This window comes from Anguilla rostrata, chromosome 4, assembly GCF_018555375.3.
Source record: "Anguilla rostrata isolate EN2019 chromosome 4, ASM1855537v3, whole genome shotgun sequence".
Lineage (NCBI taxonomy): Eukaryota > Metazoa > Chordata > Actinopteri > Anguilliformes > Anguillidae > Anguilla > Anguilla rostrata.
Window position 1 is genome coordinate 35,564,637 of NC_057936.1, and position 20,060 is coordinate 35,584,696.

General features: G+C 48.3%; 1 protein-coding gene across 2 annotated transcripts in view; it reads left to right on the plus strand.

The window, feature by feature from the left end:
- The window catches only part of mpp7a (MAGUK p55 scaffold protein 7a), a 127,914-nt gene continuing 107,854 nt past the window's right edge, over positions 1–20,060 (plus strand). For both annotated transcript variants that reach the window (XM_064332406.1, XM_064332407.1), the window contains exon 1: positions 1–241. The gene's annotated coding sequence lies outside the window, so the exon portion shown is untranslated. The remainder of the gene's footprint in view (positions 242–20,060) is intronic.

Below are 20,060 nucleotides of genomic sequence, written 5' to 3' on the forward strand. Positions count from 1 at the left end.
CGCTAATCCACTCAATGAGGGTCGGGCTGGGCGTCTCGCTTTGAAAGGATCGCATCAGGAAAACAAGGATGCGGTTGAGTTACGAACGGGGATTGTGAAGGGTGAAGAACTGAAATTATTCGCCTTGAACTCAGTCAGCATTTGAGTTTGGCATATCGATTTAACATTCTGACCACCAAACTCTACTGAAAACTAAGAAAAGGAGTCATAGTGAGCAAGCTGACAACAAAAGGACTCCGGAGTAAGTATCTTGCTTGCTAGCTTACAACTGAGTAAGCTAGCTTGCTGTCTTTTTTTATTGCGCTTTAGACTGAAGTTGAATCGGCGCTTGCTTGCAGTGTATAGTTTGCTGAATTGGTACACTGCCGCTGACCAGCAAGTGAAGTTTCCTTTGATCGTTGGGCGGTCATTTGCTTGGTATATTTTTTCTAAACCTTTAGATGTGAAAGTTTACATTACATTGTTGTGGTAACAATGTGTTTAACGTTACATGATATAGAGTCAGCCGTTGCTAATCCCTTTGTAATGGAGGAAGGATTGTATTTGTTGGCTACCCGAGCTGGCTGCATGTACGAAAGACGATGATTTAGTGCTTGACAGCGCCGTGTTTCCACGATGTCGTTGTTCACTCACTTGAAAGTAGTTTGCTTGTACAAGTTTCTGAACAGCAAAGGGCTCAACAGATGCAAAAGTCGACGTTGAATTTTACCCTTACTGACTGCATGCATTTTTTTCATGTTATTTGATTGGTTGCTGCTATTTTGCGTTATATATAAAAAGTAAAAAAAAAAAAAATAGAATTTGGTAAGTGAAATTGTATTTTAGGATTCAATGTCACCCTGTGGCCTGACCAATAGAGATATCTTGGGAGCTTGCTGGACTGCGAACCGCCCATTTCTCACTTGTAGCCTCCACAAATATATAATGCGGTGTTTGTGTGTGTGTTGCATACGTATGTAGAGGCTAATGCAATGCCAATAACCTGAGCCAAGTGACCTAGCTGCTGTGGCAACTGCGTGTTGGGAAACCTAGGAATGATGAATAGCTAGCTTTACTCGTCGTCAGGAACTACCTGTCATGCCTCTGGTTACCTTGCTAATCTAATTATTAATATCGGTAGTCCAAAGTTGCAGTTTGTTTTCCATGCCATGGTGCAGGTGTGTCATTTCGTTCCTCCTTCATATTCCAGGCTGCAACACATGGCTCCAGCCTGACGTCAATTTAGTAGGAGAACGTCTGATGTTTGATCTACAGTTAGATTATAGTACGGAAGGTAAAAACAACTGACTGAAGATTGCGATCTGGTTAAAAAGATTTCTTGACGTGAACTCAACTACCGTCTATCGCCCGCAGATGCAAACCGTTTATATGGCCGCACTTAGAAATGAACTTAATTCTCCAAGAAAGTCTACTGTTTTCCATGCTAGGTGAGGGAATGTTTAGTGGAATGTTCAGATCTGGCTCTCTCTGGATTAGGTTGTATGATTCAGCCGAGTCCAGGGGTGGGAATCTCGTGTTGGGGTATGGAATGGCAGGATAAGGCAGTCTGTGCAGACTGGCATCATTTAACATGACCCGCCTGAACGTCTGCGTCCTCCATACACCCATACACACCTAATCCAGCCAAGTCACGTGCTGCATGCTGACTGGTCGTGCACTGACTTCTCAGCCATCTGCACAGGCTTATTTACAGCCTCGGCTCTCTAACCTACAGAGGACTCCAGTGCCAAGCATTTGGCATCGGCTCTACACTGTACCCTTCTCACCTCCTCTCTGGAACACATCTTGGAAAACTAGCTCCGATGTCCCGTTTTCCTTTCCATTTAAACTACGCAAATGGCCGATTGTTATTCACTTGTGCGTTTCTGAGATGCTGGCTGTGAGGTCCATCGCGTGCTATGCCTCCGAGTAATCTTCTTTGCGAGCTCTCTCTTTCGCTCTCTCTCTCCTTCTCCTCCCCTTTCCCTTTCTTGCTTTTAAGAGCTGTCGTTTGGCTGCCTGACACCTTCCAGCTTGTGCTGATTGTTTGAATAAGGGGAAGCCTGACCTACAAAAAGGCAAGTAATTAAATTCAGAGGAACAGCCTTAGCAAGAATGTGCACAATACGGTCAGCTCTGTGTGTGTTTTCACAAAAGCCACTAAGCTCCCTCAGTGCCATCTGACTCCTCGTTTTTAAGGGTCTTTCATACACTGCCCGGAAAAGCAGGGGGTTTCCTAATCTATTGCAGATTCCTTTCCTTTGAGTTGAGCAACCACGCAAATCAGATTAGTTCTGATTTGAAGACTGGCGATTGCTTCTGGAGTACAATCTTAGGCAAATTTTCTTTTCAGGAAATTTTTAGGGAATTCCCCTGTAAAGGTATATGAAAAAATACATAATTGTGATATACTGTATGTTGTACTAGCTTTTATTTTAACCTGTTATGTTGAGAAGAATTCTAATTTTAACAGGCTGCTGGACAAGAATTAGTTGCTCTGAGAGCATGTCACAGTTTTCCTTAGAAAATATTTTTAACTGGTCTGCTACTTTGGCTTGAATGTACCAGGACCAAGAAAACAGAGGCCAAGTGACATGACATGACTTTGGGCAGCGTTACCGATTTGATCCAGCACTAGCTGATCTGAGATCAGTTCTTGCAGGACCAGTTTGGCGGCTTATGAAAGCTTGGCAGCTTTTCAGAGGGGGCTGGCGGGGTTTTGGGGTTGGGGGTTGGAGTTAGGGAGTGGAGTGTGAACTCACCTGAGCTGATGTCTTACTTCTGTGGCCGTCCATGTTTATGACCGGGGTGAGCCATTTCGGATGGAGGCGGCAGCTGAGCTAGCGGACGCGGTATTCGGTCGCTGCGGAGGAGGGCCGTTGGGTCACGCGGTCAATGAAACCCAGACTGGGCGTGTAGCGCTGGCCGCTCTCTCCGCGGCCACCCTGCGTAGTTCACATTCCCCTGCCTTGCTTTATGAGCTGCAGGTCACGGAGGGTCAGGACCGTCTCCGAGCGCAGCGTCAACAGTTGTTTTTGCACAAGGTTGTCTGTAAAGTTGCCTGAATGAAATTCCCTGAGCAGCAGGTGTTTGCTTTGTTGGTAATGAATGTTTCCTCTTTTTGACAGCGAATGCCATGTGTGGGGTTAAATACTGCTCCTTTAGTATGTCAGTTTGGCTGGAGCTTGTTTACTGAATACGAAGTGTTCTCACTGAAAAATGTTCATAGGAGCCGCATGTAGGAATTTTTCTCAGAATTTTAAACCAGGGTGCTTTCAGTGTAAATGGTCAGTGTCAGACAGTGAGTGACGTAGCACATAACATGTAGGAGAAATGAGGGCAAATGGATATAGATCAGTTTGCTTCAATGTCTTGACCACGTTCAAGTTCCATTTTATAGTTCCTGGTGCTACATGGTTCCCTATGAATTGAACTGAAAGTCCTATGTGCGATCTCAGTTCCTGACCTGGGGGAGGCCACTGGACCCATTCCTGCTTTTTGCCTCATCGATTTGTCAGGGCCTTATTGGAAAGAACAGTAATTAATGAGCGTTTGGCCAGTTTGATACTGGCTTTGTTTGAGAGTCATTTCTGGATGACGGGTCCTAGCTGTTCCTTTATGTCACATATCGATGAAGGAAGATTTCAAACAAAATAAAGGGGGGTGGGGGTCATGAATCGAGTTTCTTTGCACACGTGTTTCTCATCGATATGGAGTTACTACAGGAGCTTACTGAGAAGCACTGGAATGAGGCCACCCAGAACATTTCAGCTATGGGGACCCGCTAGGTGTTTGTGCGCGGGCCTCAAACGGAGGTGGGGGGTCTTTAATGGAGAAAAGGTGCCCCAGAGTGACCTAAATAAAAGGGTGTGAGAATAATGGGCAGCCCGGGTCGATTCATGCAAATGTGTAAGGCGATCCTTACGCACTGCCTCACAACGCACTGCAGTCTGCACCGAGCAGCTACGAGCAACTATTCCTAAAACCGTCCTCTTAAACGTTAGCGGAGGCAGCCGGACCTCCCTGCCGAAGACACTGAAGAACTGACCCCTTCCAGCACTTTCCCCCTTCCCTCCTTTCCCCCTTTCCTCTTCCCTCCATGTTAAACTGTTGGATATGTGGGGAATATTGACCAAATTGATCGTGAACTTGGTCTTGGGTGATGGGAAAATAGCAGTGTGGATATTTTGTTGTAAGAACACAATACGAGGCATTCGCTCCAGCACAGCACTAACAGCTGGTTTGTTTATCTTTTGATTAAATATTTAAGAGTGTTTCTATGCAGGGCGTCCCATTATGATGACGGTTCTCTTTATGGGATTTCTGTTAATAATTTAACCGTTTTGAGAGTAGGAATGGAGGTAAAAATAGATTTTCATCAGGTCTGGAAAATGTGGACGTCTGTCAACCGTAGATATCTTGGTCATTCCTGATGGGGGGATTTCTGCTGTAGTTCTCACTCTTAAAGAGTCTGTGGAGTTGATGTTGGCTAATTGTTCATTGTCCCTACTATGCTGAGGCAGTGCTTATCTTGTATACAATAGACCAAAGACTGGAATTAAGGAATTGGGCCTATTTGTTAATTTGTTTATGAAATTAATTAATTCCTTTGACTGTGCGGTGTAGCAGATGAAGGCTCTTTTAAAGTTTCCTGCTGTCAGTCTTTGTGGTTTGCAGAGGTATGCAATATAAGACAGAAAGGAAAGAGGGGGAAAAAAAAATCATAGACTGCATTTGAAACAAGATGAAACATCAAATATGGAGACTGTAGTTAGCTATGTACTTTAACCTCCCATTGTAACCTCCCACCAAAGAGATTCCCTGTGGGGATCTTTTAGGAGGCCATTACAAAAATGTATTTGTTTGCGGTAGCACCTTTTAAATACTACTATTGTGATTGAAGGGAGTTCAATCTCCCCACTCCAGGAACCTCTGACTTCCTCATTCAGAAGGGTGAGTCGGGACTTCAGTCTCCAGCACCTGCGTGTAGCTGCTGGGCATCGCTGTGTTCGGCATGGCCTGGGGCTTTGGCCTTCGTCCAACCTTAGCACTCTCCGTTCCGTCGCACACTTGAGAGTCGCGCTGACGTCTGCCTTTTCTTTCTCCTGCGCTCGGGCGCCTCTCTTTCCAGGCGGGGGTCCCGGGGGGCGTGCCGCGTCGCCGCTCGAGCGCTAATCCGGGCTTTGTGGGCCCGTCCCGCGTTGGCGTTTTCGGGGCGCCCGCCGTTTCCCCCGGCCTCCTCCTGGCCCCGCCGGCTCCGTGTGGCTCTGCGTCAAGTGCATTCTTTCCTGGGCTGGTCTGTCTGCTGGGCACCGGGCGCCCGGCTGTAGGGAACACCTTTTCTGTAATGAAAGAGTGGGAGTGCCGTTCTTTTCTCCCTCTCCCTTCCCAGGAGGGCAAGAAAAGAGGGCAGAGCTTCCCATAAAATCCTTTGTTGTTCACTTTTGCTGAGTGTGGCTAAAAAGGCATAGGTTAGGGGCTGCTGGAAGGCTCACTCCGTTAAGGCTCCCCACTGCGATGCACGGACGAGCCTCACGGCCTCAGACCGAATCGGGACCGTGCCAGCGCCGGCTGTGGCTCAAGGTGCTGTAGAGCGATGTGCAGTTGGCCATTGCGTTGCCCAGGGTATGGGAGGGTTTGGTTGGTTAGGGATTTCTCTTTAGAAGCCCCTGTTGATCAATTGGACGGGGTGGTAATTGGGTTTGCTCAGCCCCACCTTGGGCGCCTGAAAAAAACCACGTGGGGCTTTGAAGGATCTCATCGCAGCGCTGCTCAGAGAAGGCTGCAGCCCACCAGTCCACAAAACTTATTGGAGGTGCCATTTTTGTGCTTTGCTCAAGACCGGCCAGCGGAGGAGGGGCGACCCCTCTGTAGGCAGGTTCCTCTGAGATATCCTCCAGTCTGGGAGTTTTTTCCCCGCGACCTCTTGGGTGTTTTTTCTTTTTCCCAGCGTTTAGGCTGCCCGTAGACGTATTTTGCAGCAGATTGAAGGGTGTTGAGTGGGGAGCTGCTGAAGGACACTGCGCGGCGGGGCGTCTGCATTACCGCAGCATAATTTGAACCCTGCCTCGGGCCTCAGTTTGGCTTTGGAAGTTATTTATGGTGCGCTCGCGGGGAAACGTCTTCAGATCAAAACGGCCTCCTCGGGGTCCAGGCTCCCGCAAACGCACATGTGCGCGTCCTATCAAAGAGCAGGATCTTTGTGAAAAGCGGTTCCTTGCTCACCACTAATTATTGTATGGCGCCCCTAAGAACCTCCTTTGTTGAACGTGGTGGATGCTTGCCCATCAGTGTGAGGTAAATATAGCAGGAAGCATACGCAACTGGGAATTAAAAGGTCTGTGGTCTTTCCTGGTGGTGAGTGCAGGGGTAGCTGTGGGAGGAGCCAGAATGAGCTAGGATAGTCACAGGATATGTTCGGACTGTCAAGGGGAGGGGCTAGCACATTCACAGGAAGGGCCACGACGAGTGTCTGCTTGGTGCATTTCAGCTGGAGTGTCCTTGACTAAAAAATCCACACAGCTTGTTCTCAAGGCTTTAATTGGCTGCTGATGAAAGGAAACAACATACGCTGCGGCCGTCCAGGACTGGAGTTTGACACCCCTGCCTTCAATGCCCAGGGCAGCTGCAGGTGTGTCCAGCATGACCTTGGGAGGGGCGATGGCAACTATGGGAGGGGCTAGCAGTAATAGAGCAAGCTTCTCTGGAATTTAATTCATTTGAATATGAGTGTAATGTTTCAATGAGCTTTGATCTGGAGATTTGGGTTCTTTGTGGCGTGGCTACTATGACCTGTATTTAGCCATTCTCTTCCCCTTACCTCCAGTAGCTAAATTTAGTTTAGTTTACATCAAGTGAGTTAATTTGATTGGTTCACTCACTGAAATGTAAACGAGAAGCTGTGAGCCTGTAATTCAGTTAGACAACAGTTCAAATCTTTCTCAAGAAAGGCTTGTAATTTTCAGCTTTTTTAAAGAGATACTTCCACTGCAATACCAGGCTCAAATACCTCAGGTTGCTGTGGGAACTCTTGGGTTGTTTTAGCTGCCAGGTGTATTTTTGGTCAGTGTGATTTAATTCATGCTGTAATGGTGTTATTTTCAGTTTTAAATGGAAATAAAAACAAGCAAAACAGGCTTTATCGTTCCTTGCCATTGTGAGTGCAGTCATTATGATGTGTGCTCTCCTTTCATTGAAGGGAATGTAATCGCTAATTCCTTTACTGTGTTCCTAATTACTGTTGCCGGTGCGAGACTCCCTCATTAACGTAACCCGCTGGGAACCTCGGGGGGGTGGGTCTGTGAATCGGAATTTCAGTGGGACGCGGTAAAAATCCCCCCTCATTAAGAAACTACATTAACCCGAGGTTGGCTCAAAACAACCGGGTCACACTCCCTGCACAATGGGAGCTTGTGCACTTGGAATCACGCTCAGAGTGCACAGTCAGGCACAGAGAATGGCTGCCGATTGCAGCCCAAATGTAAAGTGTAAAATGCAGAATCTCGCATTCCTTCTGAAAGGGAACATGGAAGGAAGTTTAAATTCGGCGAAAAGCCTGTCTTTGAGCCAGTGGTCCTCACTTCCTGGTCCTGGAGAGCTGTGAGAGCCTCGGAGGATGTGTGGCTTCACCCTGTTTGTTGCTTCTGAACATCGCTGTCAATCATCGTCTGTGCTTAATTTAACAACTTGGATTACCAAGGTGGTGCAAATGGGACAATTGCTTGAGAAGTGGCTGACAGAATGGCTGTCGTGACCTCTAGCTGACGGAGGTCTGAAGTACCATGCGAGAATCAAGGGGAGACAAACTGGTGGCCCAAGTCATTACTGACATTAGTCCTCAAATGGCATGCTTTTATCTTTCATTTTCTTTTACACTTCGTTTCCTGCATTCCCGTGACTGGAACCAAAAACAATACATTTCATTCTCGCCTTTCTTTATAGTGGGTAACTGGCTCGACCCTTTGGCCTGCAGTCCTACTGAGGATCGGCGGCCCGCTGCCTTGATGCCGACCGCGGGCCGCTGAGCTTGCCCTTGACCGCGGGGGGTTGAACAAGCGCGGCTTTGTCTCATGGGGCCGGAGGAACACTGCCCTGCTCTCTCAGTGCGCGCATACCCAGCGTGAGCGCCCAGGCCCGCTGGGCCCCAGCCAGTCCCGGGGTCGGCGTCAGATGCAGCATTGTGTAGGGCTTGTGTTCCGGCATGTTCTGGCCCCAAGGCAAGGCACGAGACCCCTGTGTTTCCCACCTCCCCCCCACCTCTCTCGGCGTGTCTGAAACCCCTCTGTTGAGAAATGGGAAGGGCGCTGCTGTTCTGCGAAGGCTAGTCGATACTGGGAATGGTCACCTTGGCTGTCACTGAGGTTTGTGGTGTGGGTGAGTGTGGAGGTGCTTAGGGCGGGGCAGGGTGATTAGACATGGTGTCTCAGGTAGTGGCGGGGCATTCAATTTAGCTTCCCTCTCTGATCTTGCATCCACCCAGAACACAGCGGCCTTGAGCAATTCCGGAAAACATTTTTTGGACAAAAGCAGAACCTCTTTTAAACGATTGGTGAGCTCCACCTAGACCTTCTCGACTGATTTTTATTATTATAATTTTTTTTATTATTATTTTTTTATTTTTTATAAGTCAACCCTGCCAGCAAAAGCTGTCCCTTGTGTAAATTTGACATTTAAATTTGGGTGCAGTCACCAACAAAAATAGAAATGGCTTTCCATTTATAATGTAAATGTAAACGGTGGCTAACTGGCCAACATTTCTTACTGAACAAAGTAAGGCACATTAGCATCGACAGTTTTCGATTTAGGTTCCCCACGAAAAAAAGTTCTGCACGTGCGTTGAATCAAGTCTGTAATTGTTCGGTTCTCAGCACGTACCGTTACAAAAGTCCCGGGCTTAAACATCCCATGCCACATGGTTCGATACAAATACGTGTATAACCGGGAGTATAAGCGCACACGATTAAGAGGAAATGGACGCCCAGTAATGAATTATAACAGGGTGTTATAATGAACGCTGTATGAAGGTATCCTCTATGGGAACCTGTAGAGCATCTGGGTGCTATGCGGCATTGAAGTAGGTCTGCCACAGGTTGCCATAGCGAACCCTTTCGACTGGGCTCCGCTGGAGGGCCAGATGGGACCGATCGCCATGATGATTTGCTGTGTGTTGAAAGTCGATGGTTGACACTTGTGTGTAAGCCCTGTATAATTGGGCCTTGTGTCACCGTTGATTCCCCAGGGGAAAAACCACACCCGGTGTTTTCAGCCCTTTGATGTGGCTGGCAGGTGCTGAAATGGGATTCAGTAGCCTAATGTAAAACTGCCTTTTATTGGGGGAGGGAAAAGACGACTGCCATGGCTTTATGGATTAAATGCCATGAGTAGGGGAAGTCTGGGCACTGTGCCACAGGGTTAAGACCTTCCGAGGCCTTGGTGGTGAGGTGTAGCGTTTGGAGAAGTGATCTGTTACCGAGTAATTACTGGCTTAAACCTTGAAAGCCACCATTGTTTTAGCTGGTGAGACTAGCAGGCTGCTGCTTGGCTGGTGGTCTGCAGTCATGTTGCAAAGAAAACTTCCTGCCTGTCATAATCTTAGGGTCCCCAATCCTCAGACTGAGGGATAGGCTACTAGTTATCTGTTTTAATGCCTCTAAAGCTGTTCGTAATTTTGGCTTTTAAAAATTTTGATTTTGTTAAATATTTCAGTTTGTGGCTTTGCGAGCAACTATTCAGGCTATTTGCTACTGCTGTGAACCTTTTCTCTGTATGGCAAACTCCTTCACTTGTGCTATGAGTCAGAGCTCAGCCTGACAGTCCAGTGTTGAGCTGTGTTGAGCTGTTCACCGTGGTCACTGTAGCAGTGCCTCATGGCTAATTCTTCCTGCAAACCAGTAAAACCTGTGGGGTGCACAGCCCTTTCAGAGGGCTTACTTCTTAAAGGTGCAGTATGTAGGCTAAGTTTGTTTAGAACACCTTTGTCCATATGTGGTTAAATTTACTTCACATGTCGTCAGATATCAATAAAAACGTTTTTTTTTTTCATTTTTAAATCCCGTCTGACTGCCCCATAATAAAAACTATAGTTATGTTCATTACTTATGTTCATTATGATGACGTTATGTCTTCTTTTCTACCTCTGACTGAGACATGCGCTGCACTCCTCTCCAGTAATAAGACAGTACTAATACATTCACGTGTTTGGAGGGAGGGGCTTTAGAGGGAGCGCTGCGGGGAGGGGTGGAACGTTCTTTTCCCCCCCCAAAACCTCGCTCTCTTGCTTGTTTCTCCAAACTTATGCAATGCACCTTTAGACTGAAGAGGAGAATCCTACCTGCTGCTGTGTTTTTATCAGATCTGAACGCTGGCACAGGAAACCTCTGTCGCACTAGGTTGGGTCGCCGAGACACTGCTCACCTGACGAGGCCACGCCCTGAATTTGAAGCGTGTTTTGAGCAGCAGGAACTGTGCATCGACTTCAGGTATGCTTGATTCGCAGGAATATGTTTTTCCTTTGTATAGGCTGTCGTTTATAGTGCTGATTTGACCATTTCCTTGTTATTTTGTACTCGCTGGTTACTTGTCTGGTTTTTTCTGGTAAATCTTTTTTTAAATATGAGTTTGATCGCGATTTGGATTGTATTTGACTGGTGGTTAGTGCATTGTTGTTGGTTATTCAAGTGCTAGTTAGTACGGTTGTGGGATTTTTGCTTGGAGCAGCCTATTTTCTTGCCCTACCAAGCTGATAGTGCTTGTTCTATTTAGTCACAGTTTTAAGGAGCAGCAGCAGCTATCGTGGAACCTCTCTCTTGCGCAAAGATCGCACAAAAATGAGGTTAGTTCAAACTCAAGTCCAAGGAGAAAGGCCGACTATGTGTTCTCACCCATTCCTGTCTCCACCCTTCTTCACAGGAGGTGCTGCACCACCGTGGCCTCTGTCTTTAGTCCCCTCCCATTCTCTCTCAACACTAAATCCCTCAGTCCTGTCATTGCGGCTCAAGGCTAGTCTTATAAACGCTTTGCTGATGACGCTCAGCTCTTTTAGTCCTTCCTGCCATCTGACCTATGTCTCCACATTCATCGCGACCTTCCAGCCTCCTCAGAATGGCATCTTGAGCTGGATATAAACCTAAAGCTCAACCTGGTGAAGATATTGATGCTCTACATCTACGCCATGTATCCCCCAAATCCCCATGTGACCTTTCTCGCACCCTGGGTGACACCATTTTCTTGGCCCCTTATAGGGCCAAGAGTGGGGCTAGACAACAAACTTGGTAACATTGTGGACGTTGCAGCAGTGAGCCGGGTGTGCAGATTCTACCTCTGCAGCATAAGGAAAATCCATGTGCTCCTCACCACCTAGTCAGCCCAATTTCTGGTTCAGGCTCTGGTCCTCTCCTGCCTGGACTGCTGCAGTTCCGTCCTCCCTGAAGCTCTTCCAGAACACTGCAGCTTACCTGCAGATCTTCAAAAACAGTTCTACTGCACCCTCCTTCTTGCTGCCCTCCACAGACTCCCTGTCTATGCACCAATCGAGATTAAAACCTTGGTGCTAGCCTACCAGGCATCCAAGGGGGCCAACCGTTCATGTTTTCTGAAGGTTACCACATTTCACAGCAGCCAGACCCCTCCGTTTCGCGACCTTGGGATGCCTGACTCCTCCCCCTCTTCAAGCCTGCACTTCACGCTCATGTCAGGAGATCCCCAAATTCTCCCGTCCTGCCATATCACAGGGAACCTTGAACGCTGCTCTTTCTCAGTCATCACCACACTCAACAACTGTACACCACTGGCTGAGATTTAAAGTCTGCCAATCAGGTGCTGCAAACAGGTGGTCTGATGATCCGACTGGCCCAATGGCAGCTTCTTCAGACATCTAGGGCTTCCACGTTTACAGCACAATATTTGTTTGCTTTTACAAGAGAGAAAAATCCCTACAGTCTGTGTCACTGTGTCAAGGGTGTTATCCGCACTGCTGCTGCTAGGTAAATACCACTTTCACCCATCTGTTGTGATCGCCTTGGTTATTTGTTTGTCTCTTCACCTAGCAGTTACCAAGTGCTAAAGTACTCTATGTGTTTAGTGACATGACCAAACATCTGCTATCAAACCCTTACTCTTCCAGGGCCAGCTGTGTCTGGCTGCCCCAAAGTGCACCGGGTGATTAGCTGTAGCATTAGCCACAGGAGTCAGTGGGGTGTATTCCTCTGTCTTAATGACTGAGAGGCTTAGGCAGACTGCAGTATGAGCAAAAGCTGTGGCTGGCATCCTGTGCTCTGGAGTAGACCGCATCCTGACCGGGCTCTCCCAGTTTGATGAAGACACCGCAGTGATGGGCATAGCATTCAAATACGGCCATTCTGAAAGACTGGGGTTAATATTTGTTTTGGAAAAGGAAAGGGTAAGTTGAATCGTTTAAGTAATGTGTATGTAGCCTTTGAATTTGTTATGGACAGTCATAGATTCTACAGCTCTCATGTTTGTATAGATTTTCTGGCACAGAGCTTGAACAGAAATTCTATAACTGTCCGCTGCAAGAGATAATTTTTGTTTTGTTGGAGTCACAGACAGGGTACTGACAATATGGTTTTATTTTCTGGCAGCAGAAAGCCATTCCCCTTGCAGGCTGGGGTGAAGAGTGGCTTGGACGCCCTCCAGCGAGACAGAGAAAATGAATTAATGACAACTCGATGAATGCTAGAAGTCGAGGTCGTCTCTAGAAGCCGTTTGCAGTGTGTGGGCCAGGAGAGTCGTGGCTGCTGGACTGAAGTACACACGCTCTCTTCCACATGGGAGTTAGCGGCCCGAACGCATTTGTTCGGTCTGACGTTCACCATATCTCAACCAGATCTGATTCACCATATCTCAAACTCTCTGAGAGTTTATGTTTAACCCCCCACAGTTCAAAGCACGGAGAGAGGGAACTCTATTAGTGGTCGTTTATTGCACATTTGTTGTGTTGCTTGTATGTAGGAGGAGAAGAAAACTATATGATATAATTTTTTGATCATATTGTCCGCCCCCTAGTTGTGGTTTTGATACATACAGTAAATGGCTGCAAGCAAACTTTGGTTTTGAGGGTACACAAGTGTGCCCGTGCCGAAGGCTTTGACATTTCTGCACATTTTGTGTCTGATATTTGAGATTTTAGGAACAAAACATGCATAGTTGTGACGCTGCTTTATTCATATGCACAATTTAGGAATATTATAAGAAAATGTAGGTGAAGCACTTTGTAAGTACCGATGAAAATCTTTGAAATGTTTGTTGTTCTTTTTTGTACATTTTCACTTGGGAACCTATTTTTTCCCCCATAATGCTTGAATTAGCCTATATGTTTGCCAACTCAGCTTTAAGACTTTTATTTAATGGATTTATCCAGATTTTTAGCGATTTGGCAGTTTTCTTTTATGTCTGTACGCACAATTAAGTTATGCACTCAAACTTAATATTGAAAAAAAGAAGAAAGATGGAGACCCCAGGCGCAGGGGTCACTGGGGTGCTGAATTTGACATTATGGCTTGGGCAGTGTCCGTCAGCGAGCATCCATTACCTGCTCCTGCTACAGTGTGGCTGATGAAAGGAGGGGTCTGTGCTGGGAGAATGCACAGGGCCCCTATGGCCTAATGGCTGGTGCCAGGCAGCTGCTACCCACTGGCAGAGCCTCAATTCAGGTTCAGTTTGTTGGCATGGTAACGGGCAGACAGATGATGTGCACCTCAGACATTGGTCACTCTCCATGCCCCCCCTCCCCCTCCACCCAATTGTGTTTGACCTGGGGTCAGTGCCCGCCCTCTTTACTGTCTGAAGGTGCAGGACGACCTTCAAAATCAGAAGCTCATGAATGATGACTCGGTGTGCCGTGTTTGGAATGTGGTTTCACTGAATTTCACTTCTTACCGATGATCTGTCTTTTAAAGCTCTCTGGAATGTGCGGTCTGGCTTTTGAGTCATTTTCTGTTTAAGATTAGAGTTCTGTGTGATTTATAATTATGGAGATACGTGTGAAAGTTTGTGCTTACGCAACCTTGCTCGAGGTGCTTATGCTACTGCACGCAGGTGAAAAGAAAGGCCCAACACTTGCTTGCAAGAAGGTCTTTATTTAAAGCTTGGGCAGAATGACCAGAAAGGTGGTTGAAATGTCATGTTTTTAATGGTAGACATATTATGTCATCAATTCAGCTTTATTGCTACATGCAATAAAATAAATACGTACGTTTTTTTAAAACATAGCTGTAGTCTAGGACCAGGGGGTTGGGAAATATCGCTCTAAAATGAACTGTGATAAATACCAGTTTCAGTTCTGGCCAGTGATTCAGATTTCACGTAGGGGTGAAGTTTGCCTTTGCGTTATGAATAAAGAGCGATTTGTTACGTAACAATTCTAAAGCGGTTGTAGCGGCGCCATTAACAGAAATGTGGGGCTCTGGGGGGTGGGAGGGGATTAGTGTACATTCTGGCGCTGCAGCAGTACCCAGTCCAGCCTGTATTCCTCCTTTCACAGAATTACGCAGCTAATTATAGCTAATTACAGAGCGATTCCACTCATTAATCCCCCTGCAGAAGCGCCATACATAGCAGGCATGGCTGTTAGCTGAGAAGCTCAGCCTTTATGGAAATATAATTAGCCCATATACAGGTCCTGACAAGTGCATGCATGTGTGTGAATGTGGGCGTGTGTGCATTTGTGTATTTGTACAACTGCACATGCTGCTACCCGTTAAAAATTTGGATGTAAGTTAGACATCTAATCAACGCTGGTCGTGGAGGTCGATATGACATCGATTAGTGGGCCAGTAATGAAATGAATTTTTTTTATTTTTATGTCGATAGTTTGAGTACAAAACACCGATCTATTATATGTAGAAAAGTGGTCGTGTGATGACTCAACATTGTAGCCACGACGACAAATTGCTTGGGGGGTTTGGGTTAGTCACTCCTGAGGGAACCGCGTCAGCAGGTTTTGTGTATCGGCAAACGGGACCACATTGTTTAAGCTGTGGGCAGTCTGTTTGTCTGTCCGTACCGGGGGGGGTGGGAGGTGAAATCCACGTTAAGGCTGCGTTCTGCTCACGCCCCTATCGCAGAGCTCCTGTGACTAAGAGAACAAGCGGGACTTCGCTCCTCAGCGCCGAACAGGGCTGCAGGTGCGCTGTGTTTCTGAGGAGTCAGACAGGAGCCAGACGGGCGCCGGGCTTCTCCGCGACGCTCAGGGTGAGAGACGCTGGCGCGGTCTCGTCTTCTCCGGTCCCTTCTATGTCGGGTTTGAGGCTTTGGCACGGCGAACAGGATTTATTTATACACTGTTGCTTTTCTCAGCTGTATTTGCGCTCTCTAACGCCACCGGTTCCATCCCCCTAGATCCCTGACGGTTCAAATTTCACCAGCCAGGCAACGATTAGATGCAGCTAACGCATTGATGTAACTCGTATAGACAGAACCTCCCCCCCCCACCTTAATGAAACCAGAGGAAGCGGGGGCAGTATGTTATCGTCCGTGTCCTGACGAGGTGTGGAGTGTCCTGATGACTGAGGAGGAGGAGGAGGAGGAGGAGTGGCAGTTGTGTCTGCCACCACTTTATTTGGCACTTCCGCTTGCCTGGCTGATCTGGGTCAGTGGTGGTGACAGCAGGGTGTGGCGATGGCAGGTGTTTCTTTGTTCTTGGCTCGGCACTATGGAGGGCATTATTCTAGTGAGCCTCACACACCCTACACACACAAACACACACACGTGCACACTATACACGCACATATAGTACACATTCGCACACACGTGCCCTAGATACTCTCGCACACACACACACACACCCTACATACACACACACACACACGTGCACACTATACACACACATACAGTACACGCGCACACACGTGCCCTACATACACATTACACGCACACGCACACACACATACTCATACACGTGCCCTACACACACACACACGCCCAAGCTACACGCACACTTACACTACACACACACGCACACACACACACACACACACACACACACGCAAACAAAATGCTGAGAAGAGCTTAAAAACACATCCGCAAAAACGTAGCCCTTCTCTACAGCCGAGAGCCCCCACAGGCTTTTACGCCAAAGTGTGAGCTTATGGGAGACAGGAGCACCGCCGTCCCCACGGAGACCGGCCCGCCGTCCCCACGGAGACTGGCCCACCGCCGTCCCCACGGAGACCGGCCCGCCTGCCTCAGGCCTGATAGCGCAGGCGGCTCTGTCCGTGCGCCCGTCTTCAGTTAGGGCCCCGCTGCACCTGCTCCTGTTCAAACAAAGAGAACGCGTCACACGGAGCTCGCTGTGCACGGGCTGCCTCCCCCCCTCCTGCGCTCCCTGAACGGGCCCAGGTCCCCAGCCGCTGACCTTTGCGCGCCCAGTTTGTTTTGCACTCACGAGTTTGCAAACATTTACCCTGCGCGCTAACGCTCATTGACATTTCATAATACCTCGTTCAGACCGCATCAATGAGAGCGAACTGTAGACGAGCCACATTTGAGAGATGAAAATACACAAAAGGACAAGTGGTTGTTCTTGCATAGTGGTTACGCAGTTCTATAGTGATGCGCGGTAGTAAAATGTATTGTTTTTCTTGGTGGTGAGGAGCGGTGTTCTGTTTTTTATAGTTTGGCTGGAGGCGTAGCGGGACATGAGTGTAATGGGGTGAGTAATATGGCGGTGAGGGGGGCTCTGGTTGTTCCCCCGTTTCCCATGTGAAGGGCGGCATTGTGCGGCCCGGCTGGCCCTCGTGACCCGGGTCGCCGCGGGCCCCGCTGGATTCTTTGTGCGGTCATCAGCTGGCCCGGCAGGCTGAGCGGCCATCGCTGAGAGGAGGAGGAGGAGGAGGAGGAGGAGGAGACAAAAGGCGAGACGTCCTGGGGCTCTGCTCTTATTCTGTCCACTCAGCCCAGGGGCTTTCCAGCTCGTCTCTACACACACACACACACACACACACACGCCCTAAGAACACACACACCACATACACACACTACACACCACGCACATGCCCTAAGAACACACACACCACATACACACACTACACACCGCACACATGCCCTAAGAACACACACACCACATACACACACTACACACAAATGCCCTAAGAACACACACACTACACACCGCACACACGCCCTAAGAACACACACACTACACACCACACACATGCCCTAAGAACATACACACCACATCGCACACATGCCCTAAGAACACACACACCACATACACACACTACACACTGCACACATGCCCTAAGAACACATACACAATGCACCACACACACTATGCACCACATACACACACCATACACACTACACACTAGACACATGCCCTAAGAACACATACACAATGCACCACACACACTACGCACCACATACACACACCATACACACTACACACTGCACACATGCCCTAAGAACACATACACAATGCACCACACACACTACGCACCACATACACACACCATACACACTACACACCGCACACATGCCCTAAGAACACATACACAATGCACCACACACACTACGCACCACATACACACACCATACACACTACACACCGCACACATGCCCTAAGAACACATACACAATGCACCACACACTACACAGCACATACACACACCACACACACTACGCACCACGTTCACGACACACTCCACACACACCACGTACACGACACACCACACACACACACACCACATACACTACACACCACACACACCACGTACCCTACACTCTACACTTTTCACCGTATACACACCACACACACACACACACACACACACACACAGGGGCAGGCGGGGGGCGGCTGCTGTGAATAATGGAGACGCTGATGACTGGGACGTGGAGGCTGACGTCTAATTGCGGGGGATCGGATGTCCCTTTTATCGCAGGGTTTGGAAACGGCGCGATCGATTGTTCCCAAATAAAAAGGGGGAGAGAGATGAAAGGTGGGCCGCTGAGTCACCGGAGCGCTCTGTGTGTGTGGACAGGTGACCGCGCCACGCAGACCGCCAACGTCAGGCCTCCGCAGGTGTCCTGACTAATTTTCCTGTCAGCTGGGGAATGGCGCATCGTCCGCTTTCATCGTCAGTGAATGCCTCCGTATGCTAACCGGGGTCAAAAGGTCAAAGTGTGAATGAATTACGGCTTTAATCTGAAAGCCGCTCGGTCATTTGTTAGAGGGTTCTCTATTTACAGAGAATACAATAATCTGAAAGAAATTGTTCTATCCCCTCAAAGCACTTTGACTGAAACAGAACTGAAGCAAATGGATCGTTTCTGCGTGCGATATTGGAGCAGTCACACACTGCAGTGCTTTTCTTGTCTAATCTTGCTGGAATATTTGCCATTCTATTCTCCGTAAGGAGAGTCGGGCCTGGCTTACTTCCGCGTTGAAAAAGAAAAAGAAAAAAGAAAAGCGGTCTCTCTGCTTCTGAAACCTGTCCCGACAGGCTCGCGTGGCCCCGGGGTTTCCAGATTCTCACGCCCGTGACCGTGAACGCTGGGGAGGAACGTCTCCGACGGGCCCTCCACGACGACAACCGCTTGCCGAAGACGGACTTTACCACGGCGGCGCCGGAGAGCGGCCCTGCTGAAAAGCAGACGTCCGGGCGCGTGCAGAAACGGGCCGGGCCGCTCTGGTCCCGCCTTCCGGCACGTTCTGAAGAACGCCGGTGTTGTGCCGCGTTGCGTGCTGCAGGACTTCAGCACCGCACGGTAAAAACGTTTGGGATGGTTGGGAACCGCTGTTCTAATTGATTAAGTCTCATTTAATTATGACTCAAAAGTAGCTCTTACTTGGGTGTTTATTTTGTTGGAATTTTGGCACGATTTTGGGCAGTAATGTAAAAAAAAAAATCATGAGGTTAAATCACTTTAAATGTTTCCTGCCTTTCGTCCAGTGCATGCTGGGATATTTTGTTGGAATTTTGGCACGATTTTGGGATTTGATGTAAAAAACAAAAATCATGAGGTTAAATCACTTTAAATGTTTCCTGCCTTTCGTCCAGCACCCCTTGCGATCGTGACCAGGAATGAGTGGGATAGATAATGGATGGGTGCACTTAGAATGTCAAGCATAGAGTTTTACTGTATGCTGCTCAAGTGGCTTAATCCCTGGAACCCTCGGTGAACACAGTTGGGGAATCTGAGCCGGAACTGGAACCCCTGCCCTTTTTTTCCATCTTGCCTCTCATCGTCATAGTAATGCATTGTGACGGGAAGGGAGACCTTGTGCCGATGGTTTGAATTGAGGAAACTAAGGCAGGGAGCAGTAATGATCTGTTTTTGACGATGAAAACAACCACCCAAAAACAAAAACACCCAAGCAGCACGACCCTCTCGAGGAGCACGTCGAGTCATTTTTGTCTTCGAGGGCTGAGTCAGAAAGCTACCCAGGGTGCCCTGGGGCACCCCCACAGCCAGGCCTGGGAAGGAAGCTCCACGCTGCCGCTTTTAACATTTTTTTTTTTAGAAGCGTTGAATCCTGGACGGCGTCCGTTTCTTGCAGTGAGGCGGCGGGCGGCGGGATGTCCCCGAGCGTCTCGGGTTACCGCGATCCTGTCCGGTCACGGCTTCTGGTTGAGCCCCTCGTCACCTAAAGGCTCACGCCCCTTTTTCCACTCCTGCTGACCTGGCCAGGCCCAGACTCCTCCAGTGCGTCTGACGGGCTGAGCCGGGAAGCCAATGGAACGACATCATTTTTAAAAAACGCTCATCGTTCTTGCGAGGAGGGGCCCACAGAAATGGTTTCCTCTGTGTTCAAATTTGGCAGCGGTTCATAGCGCTGGTCAGGAAATGAGATCAATAAGAAGAGGAACTCTTGGCATTCTCTAACGGTGGGAAGACCGCCCTTCCTCTGTCTGGGAACGCTAGGTCTCGGGAACTTTCGACCACAAACGCAAAAGCACAAATTCATTAATCATGTAATGACATATTTTTGAGAGAGCGCACATAGAGCACGAATGGCACAGGAAAGCTTGTACACACAGGAGCGAATGTACCTGCCAGCTCTGCCTCGGTGTGACTGCTGTGTTTCTCCTCTCCTCGCCGTAGCCTTGTTAATTCCTGTCTTC